Genomic DNA, 18,812 nt, shown 5'->3' on the forward strand with positions numbered 1-18,812 from the left:
GTGTTCTAGATTCATTAGCTAATCAGAACAATGAGTCTAAACTATTGAACCTTTTTACAGTACTCTAACTGTCTGAGATTTTTGATTTGGGGTTTTCATAAACTGTAGGCTATAATCATAACCACACTTATAACAAATAAAGGTTGGAAATATATGTCTTTGCATGAATGAGTCCATCACATAAATTAGTTTCACCTTTAGGTGAAGGTGAAAATTACCTGCATAAGTGAACATTTGCACCATATTCTGACTTTTCAAATTTCATATTTTAGTTCCAAGATGTTATGTGTGCACTATTGACTTGAAGAGATTTATTGTAAAAGAAAAAATAAATCATGATGCATGCATTGCAACAATATGGTGCCTAACGGTGTGTAAATGCAGAGGCGTGGCTACACTGTGTGCTACAATTATATATATATATATATATATATATATATGTTTTCCCCAATTACATTTATTGGGCCCACCCACTTTTTATCAGGCTGGCCGAAAATGAGTCCCTGGCTCCTCTACAGGTGTAATGAAATCAAATTCCAGCAGCATTGTTTACATTTAGAGTATATGAGGTGTGTTGCTGCTTTGAAGTGCTGAGGCAAGTGTAGAGGTCAGAGCAGATTACAGACTGCTCTCTGGCATGGAGGCTGATTTGAGAGGCTGTGGTGGCTGCTCTCCTCTGGGGAGCACAGGCCTTCAGAGTGGGGTCTTTCATTTACTTCAGGCTCTGGCATGCCTCACTGATGAGCTCCAGGAAACCTTGATGCCATGTGGGGATAGGCTCCAACCAATATGTTCCCTTCCACTCAAATAGACAGAACTAATGTGTTAAAACCAGGGCCTCGGCACCCCCTCAACACCCTTACGAACCCCCCTTCTACCTTCATTTAAACCTCTCTCTATCTCTCCTGACTTTCCTGCTCTCCCACTGCTTCCTCCTCGTATCAGAGTGTCTCTTTGTCGCCGGTTCTCTCTACCTCACTCATATCAGCAACTGCTTGCCCATCTTCGCTTTTCTCGCCTGTGCCTCTCTCTCTTCCCTCGCTGCTGCTTCTTGGTGCTGCAGTCATTTTTCCTCACCTGAGGCCTGTTCCTAGGTCTGAAGGAATGTATGGCTTTATTTGTATGGTGCCAGCATTTTATTGGATTCCTATTGCTTTGGAACAGAGGTACCACATTCCAAATTCATCAAAGGCCAATTTAATTCAAAATTCATGAAGTGGGCATCTGTCAAGTTGCCACCTCCAATGTGCTTTGTGTGTTCTCAGGGTGCCTCCCCCATGTGCCGTAGACCATCAGTAACTCCAGTCTTATTTCCCTCTCCCATTAAGAACTACTGGGTGGTTTCCTTTGGCTCAGCGGTGGATTTCAACAAAAATTATATATGATATCAGCAAAAGGATGTCACAGTGCAATTATATGGCTCATCCACTGGGGGCATCACTCTCCCAGAAGCGACTATATATAAATGTATATACGTTTACATATATAGGATGACTTGCCAGGCTAACACAGATTGATAATGTATAAACTCTTGTGATCCTATAATATTTCAAGAATATCCAAAGGAACTTCTTCTTTTAGTGACCCTACAGAATCAATCAGTCATAGACCAAACTACTTTCTGAATTAATAGTCATTATGCTGCCTAAGATTAAATATTCATGAGTGGACCAGAATTAAACAACAAAAAAACATTATATTAAAGCACTTTATAGCTTCTTTTCCCAATTGAACAAATCGTTTTTTGTCATCAACACCCCATCACGCCACCCCCTCAAGCCCAAAAATCTTAAGGGAGCCACAGACACAGTTATATATTTTCCAAGGCTAGTTTTTTTTTTCTGATAAAATGGCAACTTGTCAGAACCAAACCAGGAAAATGTACTTACTGGGTTTTTTGTCGTTCAATCCCACATCCCAAATCTGTCTGTTTGACTCATTCTAAGATCTGCAAAATGCTGCTTCCTGCACAATTGTGTGCAAGTTAATATGCAAATGCAGTTTTCTCTGATTCCTTCCTCAGCCACAGTGATCCATTATTGTGTTAATGACCTGCCAAAATGTTGAGGCACAGCTCTCCATTCCTCCGCAGGAATTTTTCTGTGCACGTGTCTCCAGACCCCTATTAAAGAGTGCCTGGATCACAAGGTAAGAAGGCTCATTTGGGAACGTTGGCCATGGTAGCCTCCTGGTGTAGATTTAGCAGGCTAATATTTGTCGTTTTAATATACATTAATCAATGGCGGCTGGTAGTGGTATTTGTAGGGCAAGCTAGCAGAAATATAATAAAAAAACTGTAGATCTGAGTCCAACAACAGAATTATCCCATTTGAAAATAAACTTGCTTTTAAATGTTTGGTCTCTTTTAAGCACTAAAAGAACAACAAACATCTACTGATAACTATCCTTACACAGAGCCTTCAAGGGTTCAAACAATAAGTATTTCAGCTGATTTCCCCAGCAAACACCCCTACAAAATGTAGCAATGAAAACATATTAATTAATTATGACCAATAAGATGTGATGACTCCATATAAATATGAAATATCAACCTGATTGATCTTTGAATGTTTAATCAGAAGATTCTAGTGTTCTTTGCTTCTTTAGGGGCCATAAACACACTTTGTATTAATTCAGACAGAGCCAGGTATATAGTTTATAAAAAGAATTTAATTATTTTTCCTATACTAATAATTTATACATGACAAGATATGAATAATGAGATGTGGTGTGGTGGCTGTGAGGTGTTGTGATGGAAGCTAGATGTTGTAGCAACTGTTCTTTTTATCTGAGAGATATTGTGAAATCTGGGCGAAAAATAATTTGTTTTTTGGTTCTAAACTAGAGAGTTGTTTATTTAAGAACAGCATCAGATGCAATCTGTCATGCCAAGTCTACGCACCCTTGGTGTGGAGGTTCTCGTTTGATCCGGGGGGTCGTGCGGGTCACTACCGGTGGAGTGAACTCTGATATCGGGAACCCGTAGACAGTTCCAATAAGACCCGTCCAGTCTGGGATCCCTCGAGGTGAAGGCTGAAAGCTGGAATGCTTATTTGCGTCTAAGGTTGATTTTTGTTTGGCTCTTAGAAGAGCCGGTTGTCTGGTATCAGCCGTAGACTTGCAGAGAGGCTTTGACAGGAGGTCAAAGGAGAAGATGGTTTCAAAAAGAGGCTTCTTTCCCGATTTGGCCGAATCAGGGGTCAGCTGGAAACTGAATTAATCGGGAAGAAAATTGTGTTTTAATAAACTCATTATTTATAATTTCTGGCGTATTCTGGCTAATCAGAATGTGACATGTCTGGAAGGCTTTACCAAAACATCCCCCAGAAAGCCACGCCTTCTTGCAGATACAAAGATGTTTTTAACACTGTGAATAAGAATCTTTGAAACTCTTATGTGAGGTGCAAATTAACCTTAATGTGTATCTTATTGTAATGTATATGAGTGTAAACAATGATTAACTTGTTAAATCAAACACATATTGATTTGTCATATAAATGGGATCATTGTAAGAACAATATTCAATTCAAATTCATTGATTTAAGCACAGATTATTCAAACACTTCATTTAAACATCTGGTTCATTCATCACATATGATTATTTAACTTATAACTGTAAAATCATGGAGTCTTCACTTATTCAGATAAAAGAATGTTGTCTGGCTTCCAAGCAGAGAGTGTAGGACCTTGGGACAGAGTGTCTATTTGATTGTTTTGTCGTCCTGGAATGTCAACATGCGCTGAGCAGAACCCTCTGGTTCTAGAAGGTCAAATAGAAAGTGGATTTATTTCTGTAGATAAAAGGTTATTATGTTGGTCAATGTACAGATCCTTCTAAAAAAAATAGCATATTGTGATAAAGTTCATTATTTTCTGTAATGTACTGATAAACATTAGACTTTCATATATATTAGATTCATTCCACGCAACTGAAGTAGTTAAAGCCTTTTAGTATTTCTAATATTGATGATTGTGGCATACAGCTCATCAAAACCCCAAATTCCTATTTCAAAAAATTTGCATATAATGAAAAGTTCTCTAAACGAGCTATTAACCTAATCATCTGAATCAGCTAATTAACTCTAAACACCTGCAAAAGATTCCTGAGGCTTTTAAAAACTCCCAGCCTGGTTCATTACACAAAACCGCAATCATGGGTAAGACTGCCGACCTGACTGCTGTCCAGAAGGCCATCATTGACACCCTCAAGCAAGAGGGTAAGACACAGAGAGAAATTTCTGAATGAATAGGCTGTTCCCAGAGTGCTGTATCAAGGCACCTCTGTGGGAAGTCTGTGGGAAGGAAAAAGTGTGGCAGAAAACGCTGCACAACGAGAAGAGGTGACCGGACCCTGAGGAAGATTGTGGAGAAGGACTGATTCCAGACCGATTCCAGACTGATTCCAAACCTTTGGGGACCTGCGGAAGCAGTGGACTGAGTCTGGAGTAGAAACATCCAGAACCACCGTGTACAGGTGTGTGCAGGAAATGGGCTACAGGTGCCACATTCCCCAGGTCAAGCCACTTTTGAACCAGAAACAGCGGCAGAAGCGCTTGACCTGGGCTACAAAGAAGCAGCACTAGACTGTTGCTCAGTGGTCCAAAGTACTTTTATCAGATGAAAACAAATTTTGCATGTCATTCAGAAATCAAGGTGCCAGAGTCAGGAGGAAGACTGGGCAGAGGGAAATGCCAAAATGCCTGAAGTCCAGTGTCAAGTCCCCACAGTCAGTGATGGTCTGGGGTGCCATGTCAGCTGCTGGTGTTGGTCCACTGTGTTTTATCAAGGGCAGAGTCAATGCAGCTAGCTATCAGGAGATTTTGGAGCACTTCATGCTTCCATCTGCTGAAAAGCTTTATGGAGATGAAGATTTCATTTGTCAGCACCACCTGGCACCTGCTCACAGTGCCAACACCACTGGTAGATGGTTTACTGAACATGGTATTACTGTGCTCAATTAGCCTGCCAACTCTCCTGACCTGAACCCCATAGAGAATCTGTGGGATATTGTGAAGAGAAAGTTGAGAGACACAAGACCCAACACTCTGGATGAGCTTAAGGCCGCTATCGAAGCATCCTGGGCCTCCATAACACCTCAGCAGTGCCACAGGCTTATTGCCTCCATGCCACGCCACACTGAAGCAGTCATTTCTTCAAAAGGATTCCCGACCAAGCATTGAGTGCATAACTGAATGTAATTATTTGAAGGTTGACTTTTTTGTATTAAAAACACTTTTTTTTTATTGGTCGGATGAAATATGCTAATTTTTTTAGATAGGAATTTTGGGTTTTCTTGAGCTGTATGCCACAGTCATCAATATTAGAAACAATAAAAGGCTTGAACTACTTCAGTTGTGTGTAATGAATCTAATATATATGAATGTCTAATGTTTATCAGTACATTACAGACAATAATGAACTTTATCACAATATGCTAATTTTTTAGAAGGACCTGTAGATGGTGAAAATGGACCCTTTTGGTATGTTACATCTCCCCCCCTTTCCAAGGTCAAGGGGTCATGGCAGAAGACCACGAAGCATTGGACAATGTTAGAGGTCCTGAGGACTCAACAGAGGAAGACAGAGTTAGTTCTCAGGCACCAAAGCATCAGGAGTGAGGAAAAGCCAACCCCCCACAGAGAAGACTACTCAATAGATATCCCAGTCAGGAAATAGTAATCCCACTTAGCGAAATCCCCAGGCAGGGAGCATGATGAGAGGAAACCAGATCCAGGAGCAGAAACAGACCAGATCCCAGCGATCTGTAGCAATCCGTAGCGATCCAGGAAACCATAGCAGGAAAACCACAGGATGTCCAGAACTCCAGAAGAATTGGAACCCAGAGCAGCAGACTCAGGTGATGAAGCAGTGATGTTATCCCAGGAAGCGAGGACAACTGGTGAAACTCAGCAAAGTATCAAAACACACACACACATAGATGGCGTCTGATGGAAAAGAACAAATAAAAAATAAAAACACTAGCAATATATGTACCTGTATGTGCTATGTGTATGTAGATTATGTCAAAAGAGGTCAGCTTAAAGCAGTGGATGCGGTAAACTAAGTGTACTGAAAAGTGTTGCAAAAAGAACAAAATAAACAAAACTATAATATATGTAAGGAAAAGTCAAAGCTTTTGAGTAAATAATGTTTCAAAAATGGAGGAGCAAAATAATCAGTAGATGATAACTGACAAAAATTGAAATTGAATTCAAAGGAAAACATAAAAGTTTTGTAATAAAGAGAATGTAATCTAAATAATGTAAATATGTATATATTTGAATGTTTTCTTAAAAGAATTAATAAGATAAAAAATTGAAGAAGAAACACAAGAAGTTTATCAGTGTTAGTAATCAAACCTTTATGTGAATGTACCACTGTTCCGTTTAGAAGAGGAGGTTGAACCCAGGATGCAGAAGTACCCAGAACGACTCAAAGGCTGGAGAGGTTTTGAGAAAAAATAACAATTCCTTTATTTAAGGAGTATGTGCTGTAAAGTGCAAAGCACAAAATAAGACTAACAAGCAAAAACTTGAAAACTCCAAATTAACAAAGATCACACATGAGCATGGACTCGGAGAGACTCGAGAGGGGAACGAACAACACAACACATACGACAATGACCCAACAAACACTGACGGACAAGACAGGCTTTTAACACAGAGGAAGCAATCAGGGGAACAGGTGACAGGTGTATTCAATTAACTAAATGGGAAGGGAAAACCAAGCAGAGGGGAAGATAACATGGCCTATAAAAACACTAAATAACTACATCTAGAAACTAAGGTCAAAGATAAACAACTAATGACAAGAAGAGTAAGGGAGACCAACAAACAAGTGGGGAAGGACACAAACACTAAAGGGAACTAATAAAATGAAAAGCTGAACCTATAGAAAATAAAACTACAGAGGGGTGACTAGGGGAGACCTGAGAGGCTGGGAAACACCAGGAGAACGCTGAGGACAAACTGGAGGGGGCTGGGGACCAAGGGGTCACAGAACATGACAACCTTTTAATTGGTGATTAGTATTGTAAAAATTGAAGTATAGGCGGATTAGGGTTAGGGTTAGGAGTTTACTCATTGGATCGCGCATGGAACTGCATCATCGGAGAGGGGAGATCGGGCATCAGAGGGCGACAACGTCCTCTGCTGCCTGCGGATAAACAGAGTAGGAAGTGACGCCACCATCAGCGTCAGCTCTGAGGATGTTTTGCAGTCGGCAAACGAAATGTACGTCAGGTAAAGAAAAACCTTTCCTGTGTTTTAAAAAGAACCAAAAATGGAATTAGAAACTAAACACAGTAAGAACATACCAAAGGTGAAGGAGTACCATTTGGAACTTAAGTCATCAGAGTTAATTTTGGATGGTTCTCCAAAAGGCGTAGTGAGTCCCTTAAGGAGGACAACTGTGTGGAGAAGTGAAGGAGTAGTGCGTACGCCAGCCCAAGTGACAAACAGCAGTTGAAGCATGTAGTGAGGAAAATGACAGAGTCAGAAAAGGACCAGGAGTAAGTCACAGGTTGAAAGGAGATGTTATCAAAGAAGGGAGAGAACTCTACAACAGACCTGTGTCCATCTGGATCTATCGTATCTGTAGTAGCAAGTGAGAGATGTGAGAGATGTCGGCATTAGAATGCCACATTCTCGTGTGTGTTAAGTTGGTACCTATGTCAGAAAGTGTGTTAAAGGAACTTAGCAGTTTCCTGGTGGATGCTATGTCAGGGTGAAACCTTAAGAAACTCTTTTGTGTGAATAGATGGAAGCTAGTCAATAACAGACCCGGGCTCTTCCTGAGTATGATACCCAAAGAGCAACCAGGTTCACACAGTCGCAGAGGAGAAGGCTGAAGAGGAGGCGTAGCTGCATTGGATATTTTAAAAGACCAGAAACCTGAAATTTTGGATGATGACAACTGTAGACTGGTGCAGGAGTGGGCTTTTGAGGGCTCGGCGCAGGGGTGCACTCTGGAGGACCCTCGGTCAACGCGTAGGTGCAACCAGAAAGATCAAAGTCAGCCATTAGTGGTACAGGGCGACCTTCAACTCCCCTTTTGGTAGGTGACACACCTACTGCAGGGCGTGAGGTCTCAGGTGCTGACTGTAATGGTGTAAGATCAGTGATGTCATTAACCCCCCCCCCCCCCCCCCCCCCTTTAGTAGGTGGAGGTCCCACCACAGGGTGAAGAAAGACAGGTGGATAAAGACAGGTGCAGAGATGTCGCAGACCCTAGGGCGGTCGTTGACCAGAGAAACTCTAGACCGACTGGTCAGCTGGGCGGTGCTGTAGTTGTTAACAACACCTAATGAAGAAATGAGGTCCTGGGGGAGCTCCATGAATGGTGGTTGAGTCAACCGGGTCCAAAGTCTCCATCCACCGAGTGGAACGATAGGTTTAAAGCACTTGAGCAGTTATTCGCCCAATAGAAAAGGAGAATCCTCGATGTCAGACACAAACACTGGGTGTCTCGCAGTCATGCCACCCACTGAAACTTCAAGGAAAGCTACAGACGACAAGGTCATTGGATCTGGAGTTAAAGGATTGAGGTCCACGGCGTAGGATGTGAGCGTTAAGACACGACCCTGTCCAGCCGCAGTCAAGCGGACGCTCTCCCAAAGAGAACGGGATATGATGGTGAAAAATTCACCCTTTTGGCATGTTACAAAAAACACTTTACAGCACTCCTTGACACAGCTACTAATCACACTACTGAAAATAAATTTAACAAGCTATGAGATATTGATAAAGGTGTTTCACTCCTCACAAGAACTGCGTAGAGCACATGATGGGCGTCTGGTGGCCCTGCAACACTGGAACACTTGCTGATAGCTGAGCCTCATGGCTTCTGCACATATGTGTTTGTGGCACAATATAAAAGTGATCAAGCTCCACTGGTGATGTCCCTTCATTGAGAAAATGGCAGAAAATTGCAGAGTTGATCATCAGACTTTTAATGTCTATAATCACAAGAAACTGTACAAATGGCCTAGGACAGCGATGCTCAATCCTGGTCCTGGAGGGCTGGTATCCAGCATGTTTTAGATGTTTCCCTGGTTCAACCCAGAGTATTGCAATGAGCAGGGGTCTCATTTAAAAAACATTACGTAGAATCCTTACTAAAACTGTACTTAAGCTCAAGTAAGTTTGTGACCTATAAAACATGGAGTACGCACAGCTGCACGCAATCTCCGCTTTAAAAATCACAAACTATGTTCTCAGGTGTTTCTGGATCACATCCCGCTCTCAACACGCCCACTTTCTGCCATAAATGGTCAAGTGCCTTGTGGATCTCATGCATATAAATAAGCCGGCTCGTTGCAGCATTTCATCATTAACAATGGCGACCGCGGATCAAGGAAGCGCTATTTCACAAAGCAGAAATTGAGGTGCTTGGGGGTGAGGCAGAAACAATGAAAGGAAGTGTTTTTGCAAAACAAATAAGAGAAAATCCATGGAGTGGCACAGCGTTGTTGAAGCTGTCAATGCTGTGAGTTCTTCAGAGACATCTGTGGCAGATATTAAAAAATAGTCCAATCTTAAGGTGGAGGCAAAAAAATGATGTTTTGCCACTGTCAGAGTGTGTCTGCCACTGGCGGAGGCCCTGGCACCTCTGATCTCCCACCGCTTGTCGTTAGGATCTCAGCAGTCCTCGGACTGGCAAGTGTGCGTGGCATTGTGCCGGAGAAGGAGGGAGACACTGACCATGCAGAGGAGACTAACGTTGAAGCCTTTTATTAATACAGATCAAATGTGCCCATCAATAAACTATAAAACAAAACCAAATCTCGCTGTTTCCCCCCAGTGACTCTGGATGAAGCATCCAACGAGGCATCCCGGGCGGCAGCCAAAGATGTGGCTGCAGAGTAGGCCTGTCTCGCCAGTGCTCCTCAGGCGCATGACACACCTGGAAGTGGCCGGGTGCTAACTGACGCTGTCCTGCAGGCAAAGAGGGAAATGATTAGTGCAGTGAACAAAGTGCGAGAAGAACTGCACAGAATATGTGATGTCCTGACTGTAACTTCAGGAAAACAAAGAACTGGCAAGAAAATAAAAGATGAAAATCATGCCTTCTGTGTTGGTCCTATAAATGATGTGTTGCAAGGTGGAGAAGTGAGGGCCCGGGTGGGATTCAATCCCCAGGCTCCTGGGTGAGAGGCACACGCGCTAACCAGTCAGCTAAAGGTACATCCCCTTGGCCACGTAGCCAGGGCACAACATCAATTGGGATACAGTGACAGGACGCCCACACTGTCACAGACGCATTACATTTAGTCTAATTCCGTATTCTGCACTTCAGGCTGTGTGTAAGTGTGTGAGTGTGTGAGTGTGTGTGTGTGTGTGTGTGGGGGGGGGGGGGGGGGGGGTCTTGTTCTGTGTGGGCACGAAGCAGTACAAGTGATGACGCTGCTGGAGTTCATAATTATATTCTTCTCAGCAGCAGCACTGCAGGTGCTCTCCATGTCCAAAATGTGCGTAAGCCAGGTCCTTAGTTAACTTAAAGTTGCGCACATTTTTCCGCCTCGTTTTCTTTTATAAATCCCAAAGTTTGCATGGAAGGTTGCTTACGCAGTTTTCCGACCCCATTATGTGCGTAAGCAAGTTTTATAAATGAGGCTTCTGGTGATTGACAGCCTTCTGCAGCGCTTCATGAGCTGCTAAAAAGAGGATTTATGTTTATGTTTATGTATTTAGCAGACCCTTTTGTCCAAAGCGACTTACAAGTGATAATCGGCATGTTGCCCTTGAGGCTAACAACAAAAATAACAACAACTTGACATCAGTCATGGAGAGGAGGGAACAAGGAGTGGACAGTAGAGAGGGGGGGTGGGTGCAGGGAGGGTGCTAGTTTAGAAGATGCTCTCTGAAGAGCAGGGTCTTCAGGAGTTTCTTGAAAATTGAAAAGGAAGCCCCTGTTCTGGTAGTGCTTGGAAGGTCATTCCACATTTGTGGAACGATGCATGAGAAGAGTCTGGATTGCCCTGAGCGTGGTGTAGGCACTGCTAGCCGACGATCCTGTGATGACCGGAGCGGCCGGGCCGAGACGTAAGCCTTAGCAAGAGGTTTCAGGTAGATGGGAGCCGTACCGTCTCTGACTTTGTATGCTAGTGTTAGCAATGTGAATATGAAGCGTGCTGCTAGCGGTAGCCAGTGGAGCTCAATGAACAGAGGGGTGACGTGTGCTCTTTTTGGCTGATTGAAGACCAGACGCGCCGCTGCGCTCTGGACCATTTGAAGAGGTCTCACAGTACAGCCCGGAAGACCAGTTAGAAGGGCATTGCAGTAATTGAGGCGGGAGATGACGGTAGATTGCACCAGGAGCTGGGTGGCATGTTCTGTTAGGTATGGACTGATCTTTCGTATGTTATACAGCGCAAAGCGGCATGAACGAGCAACAGAGGCAACATGATATTTAAAGGTCAGGTGTTAATCAATCACAACACCCAGATGTCGAACTGCCTTTGAAGGAGCCAGAGATGGAAGTCATTTTGGATTGAGATATTGTGCTGTATGGATGGTTTTGCTGGGATGACAAGTAGTTCAGTTTTAGAGAGGTTGAGTTGGAGATGGTGGGATTTCATCCATTTTGATATGTCAGAGAGACAGTTTGATATTCGTGCAGAGACAGTGTGGTCGTCCGGTGGAAATGACAGATAGAGCTGGGTGTTGTCTGCATAGCAGAGGTAGGAGAAGCCATGTGATCAAATGATCTCACCTAGTGAGGTGGTGTATATGGCAAAGAGAAGAGGTCCTAGTACAGAGCCCTGGGGGACTCCTGTGGCAAGATGGTGCACGGTAGAGGATTGTCCAAGCCAAGATACACTGAATGATCATCCTGTGAGGTACGATTCAAACCATGCGTGTGCTTTCTCTGTGATGCCCATGCTGGAGAGTGTGGACAAAAGCTAGCCATGGCTGACAGTGTCAAATGCAGCTGATAAGTCGAGCAGGATAAGCACTCAGGATTTGGCTGTCGCTCTAGCTTCTTTTAAAGATTCCGTCACTGCTAACAGAGCAGTTTCAGTGGAGTGGCCCTCTTGAACCACTGAATCAAGTGTGTTGGAGCAGAGAAACAACAAAACTCAAAATTCTGTTTGATTCCAATTCATGGGTTGAAGATTCAATTCAGAACAGATTCTCAATTCAAGTTTGTTTATATGGCGCCAAATCACAACAAGAGTCATCTCAAGGCACTTGTCTCAATCAATACTCCTAGTAAAAAAGATGTTCCAGGATGAACTACTTTTTTCTGTAAGACAGAAATCTTCTAGGTGTCAGTGATGTAGTGATGTAGCGAGCTATGAATGTGATGGAGTAGGTTGCTCCATGCATCACCTGCTAGAACGATAAAGTACGGAAGCCGTTGACTGACAAACATTAAATGCAGCGAATATGTTAGGAAATGTTTGTAAAATGCTTTTTCAAGTAGCAAAACTTAGACATTTTGTCTAGATTCAGAATCTTTATAAAGAAGAGTCTTGATGTGGACATGAATTGATTTTTTTCAGCACCTATATTAAACATGCTCCAGGACTAGAACTGAGCACACCTGTACCTGTACGCATTCTTTTGTGCTTTCATGTGTGTCTTTGCTACATTTATAAATGCTCCAAGCATGAATGAATGAATTATATGCCTAACATGAGCTTTTTTGCAAAGAAGTCAAAGAAAATTTGCAAAGAAGCACACCTCAGGAAACAACACTGGAAGAGAAGGGCTCTACTCCAAGGCCCTCTTGGAGGTAGAGCTCCTCACCTGATAGCAACCAGTCAAGAGACAGGTTGGCGTAACCAGCAACAGCTTTTTTTATTTTTATTTAAAGTGACAGAGCCCTGAAACAGCTGGAAACTGATGGGGAATGTGAGGACATCAGTAGCTCAGAAGGTAGAGCAGGTTGTTCAGCAATCAGAAGGTTGCAGGTTCAATCCCATCACCGAATCCTTGGGTGATGATCAAAGGGACCTGTGGCGCTTGTGTTCGGCAGGCCCCGCCTCTGTCAGCATGCCCCAGGGCAGCTGTGGCTACATAGTAGCTCGTCCCCCTCAGTGTGTGAATGTGTGTGTGAATGGATGAATGACTGTTTGTGTTGTGAAAAACCTTGGGGGGTTGTAGAACCCTAAAAAGGTGCTTATACAAAGACAGGCCGTTTACCATTCAAGATAGCCATGGCTGAGAGCATTGAGAGCATCCCATACCTCAGCATGACTGTGTGGTATGACAGCTACATAGTCCAGAACCAAAGGGATTATCCCCAAGAGCTGTGAATCTTTTAAAAAACACTGTCATTTTCAGCTTGCCTTATGACTTACGACCAGAAGATTGAGTTAAAATCTAAAACCAGTTTTTCCAGTTCTCATGAACTCAGTCTGACATCAACAATTTACCAGATTAATCAAAAAATAAGGACTAAACAAATTTAGTTTCATTCTAATGGTTTTAACAATCCGCATATTTTGGTTTGCTGGTTTTATTACTCAGGCTGTAATCTAGGGATTATGACCAGTTTTCAAACATGCTGTGTTTAAATGATCATGTGAGTTCAGAAAGACTTCTGTCAACTACTTTTATTTCAGATCCGAATCAGCAGGCTAGAGCTTTATAATAGTTTAATAATGAAACATAAATCTGTCTTTGAATTACACTTGTATTGTGGTAAAATTAAACATCAGATCGGCATCCCAGTGTGCTGATTGGTTCAGACAATGGCAGTGGAATATGGAAATTGTTTGGCAGTCTGACATTTATTTAAAGGCACAAAATGTCCGAATTTTACAAGGAAGAGTGTTAAGGTTGAATGTGTAGAAGTGCTGAAGGCCTGTTGTCTATCCATAATCATTTATTCTGTATCTCAGTACGACAGCAGGAAAGAAGGGGTAAAACTCCTCATTAATGTTTCAGCTTTAACCAAGCAAGGAAACTGGAGCGGATCCCAGTGGTGAAACTATTAGAGCCTGCAAATTATAAAACTATTAACTAGAATGTAGTTCCCAATTAAAAGATGATTTAATATCAAGATCTGATGGCTGAGTTTTGATTAAGCAGAGACCCCCATTAGGAGCAAAGGGAGATGGGCAGCAGTTGGTGGCTGGCTTCTCTGCTTAAGAGGCAGTGGCCTAACACAGATTTGGCTCTTTTTGGTCAAATTAAACTTAATTACTTTAAATAGCATGGCTGCAAGCGGACAAAGGGGGAGATATGCTTTTAATTCTCTGAACAGTCGAGGTTCAGGTGGAAAAGGTGAACCGACACGTCTGCTAGAGGATATTGTCAGCTAGAGGTCAAAACACACACACACACACACACACACACACACACACACACACACCTACTTTACTATTCTTATGTGGTCTCACACGAAAACAACTGACAAATGTAATATCACATTTATTCCACATTAAACCATGATGAGGCGTTTGCTTCAGTTCCATAGCCCTGAACCAGTCTGATTCCTGCATCCAGCCATCCATTTTCATCCGCTTATCCGGAGTCGGGTCGCAGGGGCAGTAGCCTCAGGCGAGAGGCCCAGACTTCCCTCTCCCCAGCCTCTTGGGCCAGCTCGTCCGGGGGGATCCCAAGGCGTTCCCTTGCCAGGTGAGAGAAATAGTCCCTCCACCGTGTCCTGGGTTTACCTTTAGGTCTCCTTCCGGTTGGGCGTGCCCGGAATAACTCACCAGAGAGGCGTCTAGGAGGCATCCTGACCAGATGCCCGAGCCACCTCAACTGGCTCCTCTCGATGTGGAGGAGCAGCGGGTCCAAGCCTCTCCCGAATGACCGAGCTTCTCACCCTATCTCTAAGGGAGAGCCCAGCTACTCTTTAGAGAAAACTCATTTTGGCCACTTGTATCCGTGATCTTGTTCTTTCGGTCACTACCCAAAGCTCATGACTATAGGTGAGTGTAGGAACGTAGATCGACCAGTAAATCGAGAGATTCGCCTTCTGACTCAGCTCTCTCTTCACCATGACAGACCGGTACAATGCTAGCATCACTGCAGATGCAGCACCAATCCCCCAATTGATCTCGCATTCCAGTTTTCCCTCACTCATGAACAAGACCCTGAGATACTAAAACTCCTCCACTTGGGGCAGGACCTCATCCTTGACCCGGAGCAGGCATTCTACCCTTTTCCGAATCAATGCCATGGTCTCAGATTTAGAGGAGCTGATTCTCATCCCAGCTGCTTCACACTCGGCTGCGAACCGCTCCAGCGAAAGCTGAAGATCACGTTCTGATGAAGCCAACAGGACCACATCATCTGCAAAAAGCAGAAACCTGATCCTCAGACCACCAAAACAGATGCCCTCCACATCTTGGCTGCGCCTAGAAATCCTGTCCATAAAGGTTATGAACAGAATCAGTGACAAAGGGCAGCCTTGGTGGAGTCCAACTCTCACTGGGAACGAGCCAGACTTACTGCCGGTAATGTGGACCAAGCTCTGACACTGGTCATACAGCGACCTAACAGCCCGTATCAGAGGGCCTGGTACCCCATACTCCTGGAGTACCCCCCACAGGGCCCCCCGAGGGACGCGGTCAAACGCCTTTTCCAAATCCACAAAACACATGCAGATGGCTGGGCAAATTCCCACGCACCATCCAGGATCCCCCTAAGGGTATAATAATAATAATGCATTGAACTTATATAGCGCTTTACTAGACACCCAAAGACATTTTCACACACTCTCACATTCACACACTGCTAGTGATGGTAAGCTACTTGTAGCTACAGCCGCCCTGGGGAGGTCTGACAGAGGTGAGGCTGCCATTTGGAGCCGTCGGCCCCTCTGACCACCACTAACACGGGCAAGTTGGGTGAAGTGTCTTCAATCAATCAATCAATCAATCAATCAATCAATCAATCAATCAATCAATCAATCAATCGATCAATCAATCAAAGCTTTATTTATAAAGTGCCTTCCGCAACCCTGTCAGGAAGCCCAAAGCGCTGAAGGACACAACAGCAGGATACCCCTGGCGGGAGCTGGAATCGTCCCCGTGACCCTTCGATCATGAGGCAACCCGCTCTACCACCTGAGCTAATGCTGCCCCAAAGAACTGGTATAGAACTGGTCCAGTGTTCCACGGCCAGGATGAAAACCACATTGCTCCTCCTGAATCTGAGGTTCAACAATCAGATGGACCCTCCTCTCCAGCACCCCTGAATAGACCATACCAGGAAGGCTCAGGAGTGTGATCCCCCTGTAGTTGGAACACACACTGTGGCCCCCCTTTTTAAATAAGGGAACCACCACCCCGGTCTGCCAGTCCAGTAGGACTGCCCCCGATGTCCACGCGATATTGCAGAGCCGCGTCAGCCAACACAGCCCCACAACATCCAGAGCCTTAAGGAACTCCAGGCGGATCTCATCCAAGCCTTGCCACAGAGGAGCTTTTAATCACCTCAGTGACCTCAGCACCAGAGATTTGAGAGGTCAACCCAAAGTCCCCAGACTCTGCTTCCTCACTGGAAGACGTGCCGGTGGGATTGAGGAGGCCTGCGAAGTATTCTGCCTACCGATCCACAACATCCTGAGTAGAGGTCAGTAGCACACTGTCCCCACTATAGATAGTGTTGGTGGTGCACTGCTTTCCCCCCTGAGGCGCCAGATGGTAGACCAGAATCTCCTCAAAGCCGTACGGAAGTCTTGCTCCATGGTCTCACCGAACTCCTCCCATGCCCGGGTTTTTCCCTTGGCGACCACCCGAGCCGCGTTCTGCTTGGACTGCCGGTACCCGTCAGCTGCCTCTGGAGTCCCACAGGCCAAAAAGACCTGATAGGACTCTTTATTCAGCTTGACAGCATCCCTAACGGGTGTCCACCAGCGAGTTCAGGGGTTGCCACCACGACAGGCACCAACAATCCTGCGACCACAGCTCCAGTCGGCCACCTCAACAATGGAGGCACGGAACAGGGTCCATTCAGGTTCAATGTCCCCCGCCTCCCCCAGAACATTTTGGAAGTTCTTTCGGAGGTGGGAATTGAAGCTCTTTCTGACAGGAGACTCTGTCAGACGTTCCCAGCAGACCCTCGCGATACGTTTGGGCCTGCCTGGTCGGACCGGCATCCTCCCCCACCATCTGAGCCAACTCACCACCAGGTAGTGGTCAGTTGACAGCTCCACCCCTCCCTTCACCCGAGTGTCCAAGACATGCGGCTGCAGGTCAGATGAAACAACAACAAAATCGATCATCGAGCTGCGGCCTAAGGTATCCCGGTGCCAAGAGCACATATGGACACCTTTATGTCTGAACATGGTGTTCATTATGGACAATCCATAACTGGCACAGAAGTCCAAAAACAAAACACCACTCGAATTCAGATCAGGGGGGCCGTTCCTCCCAACCACACCTCTCCAGGTCTCACTGCCGTTGCCCACGTGAGCGTTAAAGGCCCCCAGCAGAACGAGGGAGTCACCGGAAGGAGCGCTTTCCAGCACCCCCTCCAAGGTCTCCAAAATGGGTGGGTAGTCTGAACTGTAGTTTGGTGCATAAGCACAGACCACAGTCAGAACCCGTCCCCCTACACGTAGGCGGAGGGAGGCTAATCTCTCATTCACTGGGGTAACCCCCAACGTACAGGCACCAAGATGGGGGGCAACTAGTATGCCCACCCCTGCTCGGCGCCTCTCAGTGGGAGCAACTCCAGAGTGGTAGAAAGTCCAACCCCTCTCAAGGAAACTGTTTCCAAAGTCAGAGCCATGCATTGAGGTGGGTCTGACTATATCTAGTCTCTCTACCTATCTATCTCTCAACCTCACACACCAACTCAGGCTCCTTCCCCACCAGAGAGGTGACATTCCATGTGCCAAGAGCCAGCTTCTGTAGCCAAGGATCAGACCGCCAAGGTCCCCACCCTCGACTACCACCCGTCACACACTGCATCCGACCCCTTTGGCCCCTCCCACGAGTGGTGAGCCCATGGGAAGGGGGACCTACGTTTCCTCTTCGGGCTGTGCCTGGCCGGGCTCTATGGGTGAAAGCGCGGCTGCCAGGCGCTCGCCAACGTGCCCCACCTCCAGAGGGGGGCCCCGGTGGCCCACGTCTGGGTGAGGGAACACGCTTTCCATTTATATAATTCATCATAAGAGGTCTTCAGGCTGCTCTTTGTCTGATCCCTCACCTAGGACTTGTTTGCCATGGGTGACCCTACCAGAGGCAGAAAGCCTCAGACAACTTAGCTCCTAGGATCATTGAGACACTCAAACCTCTCCACCATGGTAAGGTGACAGCCCAGGGAGAGGCAGTCTGATTCCTATTGAGTCATATTCACATATGGGGAGGTTGAGCCCAAGGAGCAGGTGAATGCATCATCAGGAGAAAGGCATCAGCTAAAGGTAAAACACAGCATGGACACAGGCATTAGAAAGGAATAAAACAGAAGAAAATGTAAACAAGTAAATGAACCAGGGCACTTTTAAACTGTAGGAGGGTGATTAACAAATATAAAAGGATGAGCCAATTGAATGATTAAAGTTACAATGTGTAGTTTGCACTGTTAATCTCTGGAAATACCCATTAAAATGCTTTTGAAAATGAATTATATTATGTAGTTAAAATATTGGGGGCTTTGTAACATATAACCATAAAAATACATGCAGCAGGTCTAATGGCACTTACACACTAGATTCGGCTCAACACCGCCAGGACCGGGTGGGGAGTGTTCTCATTTGGGTAGCCTTGGATTTTCCTGCACTGCACGCAACCGGACATCTTTTCAGCCCTCTTCCCGAGGTGGTCTGCCTGGAGCCGAACTAATCCAACACACCCATTGGTGACTGATTGGCTGGCTCAAAATCACACGTACCATTAGGGGGCA

The 18,812-nt window shown here is 45.1% G+C and overlaps 1 pseudogene; it reads right to left on the reverse strand.

The window, feature by feature from the left end:
- Window positions 1–10,724: 10,724 nt before the first annotated feature.
- Window positions 10,725–12,562, reverse strand: LOC139062411 (uncharacterized; annotated as a pseudogene).
- Window positions 12,563–18,812: the final 6,250 nt, after the last annotated feature.

Source organism: Nothobranchius furzeri, chromosome 13 (assembly GCF_043380555.1).
Source record: "Nothobranchius furzeri strain GRZ-AD chromosome 13, NfurGRZ-RIMD1, whole genome shotgun sequence".
Classification (NCBI taxonomy): domain Eukaryota; kingdom Metazoa; phylum Chordata; class Actinopteri; order Cyprinodontiformes; family Nothobranchiidae; genus Nothobranchius; species Nothobranchius furzeri.